Source organism: Podarcis erhardii (genome assembly GCF_964252035.2).
Source record: "Podarcis erhardii genome assembly, chromosome: 5".
NCBI lineage: Eukaryota > Metazoa > Chordata > Lepidosauria > Squamata > Lacertidae > Podarcis > Podarcis erhardii.
Genome location: NC_138509.1, coordinates 68,741,631 through 68,748,371, shown reverse-complemented (window position 1 = coordinate 68,748,371; position 6,741 = coordinate 68,741,631).

Sequence of the window (6,741 nt, the reverse complement as noted above, 5' to 3'; positions counted from 1 at the left end):
ACAGTAACAATGGACTACAGAGGGACAAGTGGGCGAATTCCTTACCCCAAGGAATACAATGTTTACTTTGCAATGTTTGTGTAAGTTTAAAAGATAGAAAAAAATTGCTTTATCTGCTATAGGGAGAAAAAATAAATCAGCCAAAGGGAAAAAAATTAAGAGGTCATAGTTCTTAATTCCTAAAATTAAGGACTAGTCTAACTTTAACTTGGGTTTGTCTAACAGCACATAGCTAAAGTGTAAGGATAATTTAAAAGCCAAAAGAAAAGAAATGTAAATTCGAGCAATTCTCTTGTCTATAATTAGGCAGCATGCAGCCTTAACTCCATGCAACAAGAGGTAATAAAATCAGGCTAGGCTCTTATAAAATATAAAGGAATCCTCCCCAAGAACTGTGAAAAAGAAAGAAATGTAAAAGATTAATGCATGCATATTTAGCTCTATTAAATCCATGCAGTGAATGTAAAGTTACAAGAAACATGTTTTTTGGTTAAGCAGTCACTTGAATAGTTGTGAAACCCATATATTCTGGCACCAAAACTTAGGCTGGAACAGAGGCTTTATGTTCTGTTGATACATGGTGATTTCCCAACATGGAGAGAAAGAGAGAGTTCTTTTGCATTAAGAGAAACAGAAAGCCCCAATATGCATGCATGGAAGCTTTGAAATCACAGCTATTCACAAAGATATCTGAAAGAATAAAGGAAGTACAAAGAGAAACCCTACCTCCTCAAATCAAGTTATAGCACACTCACTAGCTGCTGGGCTTAGGAGGCCTTGCCAAATGGGAGGTCTGATCCATAATTGCATCTTCTTTTGAAGTGCCTAGTACAAATCAATGGCTAAGATTAGGTAGATGCTGATATGATCTGACGCAACAGTAATTCTTATGTCCCTATATATCCCCCGGTGAAGGCAGGTTTCTGGCTCCTTTGCACTCATAATATATTGATGCATAAAAGCTACTTTATTCCTCATGCCATTTTTTTTTCTTTCTTCAAAGTCAATAATCTGCCCCATCATGCTTAAAAATCAAAGCATTAGCTTGGATATATAGAGATGTTTACACCTTGTCAGGCAAAACAAAATCAATGTAATAGCAAGCAGCTTCATAGAGAGGCATAGTCCTATAAGTCATTGGCTTCCTCAGTATGAGGGGTGTGTTACATATTTGGATAGTGTGACGCATGGTGCCATGAAGTGTTACAGCAATGTAGGTGGGTTCCCACAAAGCAAGACACAGTGATAACAGCAAGAACTGTTATAGAACTAACGGAACTGGACAACAGGGGCAAAGCAACTGCTTATATACATTTCTGAGCCCCTCCCACTCTCAACATGATTGGCTGTCTAAACTCCCAAGCTGTGTATCATAACTCAGAGTTTAAGGGCCAGTGGCAGTGGACCAAATCTTGAAATGTTCTGTGATTGAATATCATGAATCCAATCAAAACACAGGGGCTCAGAATCCTTAGTCCAGACTCAAGCTCAGGCAAACACAGACCACTGAATATATAACAATTATCTGTTGGGTGACCAAGAGATTACCGAGTGGGGGAGTCGAAGGTGGCAGAGAATCCAGTAGGTATTATTCTTGAAGAGCTATACTGTAAAAGGTGTAACTATGCCCTTAAAAAAAATCTGAGTCAGTTTGTGGTCATTTTAACAGGCTACAGTGGTACCTCGGGTTAAGTACTTAATTCGTTCTGGAGGTCTGCTCTTAACCTGAAGCTTCACTTTAGCTAATGGGGCCTCCCGCCGCTGGAGCACAATTTCTATTCTCATCCTGAAGCAAAGTTCTTAACCTGAGGCAATATTTCTTGGTACCTGAAGCGTACATACCTGAAGCATATGTAACCTGAAGCGTATGTAACCAGTGGCGTAGCATGGGGGGTGCAGGGGGGCCCGGCCACACCGGGCGCAACACCTGGGGGTTAGGGTTAGGGGGCGCAAATCCACGGGTTAGGGGGCGCAAATCCAAGGGGTAGGGGGCGCAAATTACTTGCCTTGCCCCGGGTGCTGACAACCCACGCTACACCACTGTATGTAACCCGAGGTACCACTGTACTAAGATGATTTTGGCTTCAGCTTGATAAAATTTAGGGAAATGATGATTAAGATTCAGAGTATAGCAGGTGCATAGATTCGGAACAATGCAAAAAATAAAAATGGAACCAATATAGCTAAGCCTAAACTATGATTTGGATTAGCTGATTCTTCTAGGCATTCATACAACATAAAAATGTTTCAGAGGAATGTAACCTGGCAGTTCCTGTATTGCTTGTTTTAGTCAGGTCTTGCCATAAGAAGTTAATCACTTGCTCAGTTTGGTTAGCCATGACCTAGCATGAACTTGTTCTACACGCCTGGTGGGTCTTACCAATCCATAGGAGGCCTCATGGCTAGCCACTACAGTGCTGTTTCAGGGTGTGAACTTTCTAGTTTTGTTTTGTGGAATGGATGAAGTAGTAAGGAGACAAGTGTTGCTTCAACATTAGTAGACTGCTGGTGGAACTAGTAGACTTTTTACCATACCTGTTTGTTACACAGTGCTGCTCCTGGGTTGTGCTGATTGATGGCTGCTACACAGGGCAGAGCAAGGCCAGATCAACAGGTGGCCTTGGGAAGGGGGAGAATTTTGGTTCAATTTGCATTGGCAATCCTTCAAGATTTGCACTTCTCCAAATTTTTCATGCAGATCTCTAGCCAAGAATTGTGTGCACATATGTGAATATTAGGGTGTGCACAGACATGCATATATTATTGAAAATACCCTACAAAATATATGTTAAATAAAATAATTAATAAATGTTAGAGGAAATTGGTTGCAAAAATGTGTATATTGAGCAAAATGTGTTCAAAAATGTGTGCAATAGGAGAAATTCACACTAAAATGCTGATGAATTTGCATGAGGGCAATTAATTGCAATTTTCACAGCAATCATAAATATGTAATTTTAGAAGGAACATGTACATTTCTCACTATTCTTGGATGAACCCTTCATCACTTCCTATAAAGCATATGTGCCTATCTTGCTCCTTCAAATTTTGGAAGCTAGGTATCTTTTTCAGCTAGGCAATGAATTCTAAATCCTATAGATGTAATTCAGACTTTGTAATAGAAGCAGGATGGTTCAGACTTTGCTTGACATGAAAGACTTTGCTTGACATGGAACAGTGATAAAATTGCTCACTAGTTATGGGAAGGGTTCATGCACAGTGTACAGAAGGAAATCGTGTGTGGTCAACAAGTTCCTTTATATACTCCAAGTTTCACTCCAAAGCGCTGAAGCCAGCAGGAGCTTCAAAACTGAATGGTCTCTCTTAAAAAATGATAGCATGGCTTCAAGCACCATCTAGTGTTCATTTAAGAAACACAGAGTTATATTGCGAAATCGATAACTAAGGTTGCATACTCAGTAAAGAAACAACAAATATAATGTACACAGCGAAACTAAGCACTTTAAAAATAATACTGTTATTGATTTGGTGCTCAGGTGCAACCCAGCTGACAAGTGCCAGAGCACCAGAACAGAAGCTGTGCCCTTCCTGACATCCCAATTCTGGAGACAAAAATGATGGAGGGTATGCAATGTTTGATTTTCTTTTTGAATGCACGGCTGCTGAGGCTATGGGAAAAAACAATGTCTTCTTGGAATGTAGGCTCAACAACTTTTTTGAAATATGGCAACCCTAGTTAAGGCAGCGAACCTTTCCATTATTTCTGCTTCTGATGCAGCTTTAAAAGGAAATTGGCTCCTGTGACGTAACACACACATTTATCGGCCACCCCAATCTCCTCCACAAGCTGGTGCCTCTGACAATTAGACATTCCATGACATCGCAGTAACTCATCCAGTCACAGCTAGAGGTCGTTCAGTGGTGGTCTTTGTTTCAGCAGAAAATGCTACTTGCTCATGCATGTTGGGGAGCCCAGTTTTCGAATGAATTGCCCACAAAAAAACCTGGAGACGGTGACGTGAGTTCTGTTTTCCCACCTCAAAACATTAAAGTCTGCCCCTTGCAGGAGAGAACTGCTCCACCTATCTTCCTGAAGTGACCAGTTTCATTCTCTCAGAAGGGGAAATTGTTCCTGCAGTTTGAATCCAATTCTGGCAGAAAAAAAGTTTAAATGTTCTCTGGAAAACCCCTCCCACTCCCATGCTGCCTGCTGGATCTGCCTGAAATTTGACAGGCTTCATCAATCATTGAGGAACAACTTTATTTCTAAATTTCATCCACTTGTGTGAAAAGGAGTGTGTGTGTGTGTGTGTGTGTGAGAGAGAGAGAGACACACACAGAGTGTTGCTTTTCTAGAAAAAGAGGTGCTAGAACTCACAATCAACGCCTCCCTTGTTCTCTCATAATGGCAATGGCACCCATCTGAGAAGTGCTGGAACTGAGTTCCACTGAGTTTTATCTGAAAAAAGCCATCCATATATATATATTTAGAAGCAAAGGTTTTAGATTCTACATAGTCACTGGGGGCAAACTAGCTTCTGATTTAACAGTTCTGATTCAGACATGGATGACAAATGACACAGAGTGGATCCAAAATTATTATTATTGTTTATTAAATTTATATACTGTACCGTTATATATTGTGGAAAAGTGTGCTGTTTGAGTTTGAAGACAAAGGGGACCCCTTAGCTATAATGTTCCAGATGTAGTGAGTTTGGATTGTGCCAAGATGAGCCTCTGGTTAAGGGGTGCTCAGGCCAAGTGCTGGAAGCTGAACACTCTGTGAGGAATGAAAGAGTGAGCTTGTCCTCAAAGGAACAGATTTCATCTTGGCTCTTTGGAGGAGCCACAATGGGACAAAAGATTTGTTGGGCTGCTTCCAAACACTACAGCTACTAATGCAGGACAAATCTTGTGGCTGCAGTACACCACAAACTTTTTTTTTTTAATAATATTTATTCAAATTTTGAAAATTACAAAAAGAAACAATAAAAAAGAAAAATAACAAAAACATAAAAAATACAAACAAACAATTAAAAAAAACAACAGATCAGACCTTTACATAGCTTTCTTTCCTTTACTTATTTCCTTGACCTCCTCACACCTCCCTTTTTTGTATTCTAGTTCAATTAGATGTTTCAGCAAATCCTTTCCAGCTTTGTTTCTAACCTAATAATTTATCTTAATATACTGTAGTTCTCGTCTTTCACCAATTAATAAATCAATTTTAACCTAATCCTTTATATCATTTCTGCTAAAACCATATTACTTCATTCCAACAACCTTCTAACATTCCTTAATTTTACAATGTTTCTGTAAATAAACTTTGATTTTTTCCAATCTTCTTCCACCAACTCTTCACCTTGGTCTCGGATTCTGCCAGTCATTTCCGCCAGTTCCATATAGTCCATCACTTTCATCTGCCATTCTTCCCGGGTGGGTAAATCTTGTGTCTTCCAATACTTCGCGATGAGTATTCTTGCTGCTGTTGTTGCATACATTAAAAAAGTTCTGTCCTTCTTTGGCACCAATTGGCCGACCATGCCCAGGAGAAAGGCCTCTGGTTTCTTCTGGAAGGTATATTTAAATACCTTTTTCATTTCATTATAGATCATCTCCCAGAAAGTCTTAATCCTTGGGCATATCCACCAAAGGTGAAAGAATGTACCTTCAGTCTCTTTACATTTCCAACATTTATTATCAGGCAAATGATAGATTTTTGCAAGCTTGACTGGTGTCATGTACCACCTGTATATCATTTTCATTATATTCTCTCTTAAGGCATTGCATGCCGTAAACTTCATACCTGTGGTCCATAACTGTTCCCAGTCAGCCATCATGATATTATGTCCAACATCTTTTGCCCATTTAATCATTACAGATTTAACCGTTTCATCCTGAGTATTCCATTTCAACAGCAAGTTATACATTCTCGACAAATTCTTAGTTTTGGGTTCTAACAATTCTATTTCCAGTTTTGATTTTTCCACCTGAAAACCAATTTTCTTGTCCAAATTATAGGCCTCCATTATTTGGTAATAATGAAGCCAATCTCGCACTTTGTTTTTTAGTTTTTCATAACTCTGCAATTTTAATCTGTCTCCTTCTTGTTCCAAAATTTCCCAATATTTTGGCCATTTGGCCTCCATATTGAGCTTTTTCTGAGCCTTCGCTTCCATTGGTGACAACCACCTTGGAGTTTTATTTTCAAGCAAATCCTTATATCTTATACAAACATTGAACAGTGCTTTCCTGACAATATGGTTTTTAAACGCTTTATGTGCTTTGACCTTATCATACCACAAGTATGCATGCCCACCACAAACTTTGTTAGCCCCATTACAGTAGCTCCTTGGCTAGGCCTTTGCAGCTGTTTCACACTTCTCATGATATTCTGAAGAACCCGTGACTTTTCCTTCTGCTCCAGTGGAGATTCCTTTCTGTTTCGCCATTGCATTTAAATTTCAGCCTCTTGGCTGCATTTAAACTTCAGCCTGTGATTGCACCTGCCTGCTTTGCAAGATTTGCTCACCAGATGGCAATGTAAGAACGACAGATGCTGCTCCTAGCTGCTTGTTAGACAAACAAATATAATAAAGCATAAGGGAAGCTTGACCTTTCCTTGCCATTTCAACATATTGCCAAGGAGGAATAGATTTTTTGTGTGTGCCAAATGAAGCATGCAGCCGTGCTGATGGGGACCCACTGCTTCATTTACAGCAGGGAGGCAAGAATAGTTAGGGACTGAATCAGAATCTTGCTCACTCATATCTGCTACAA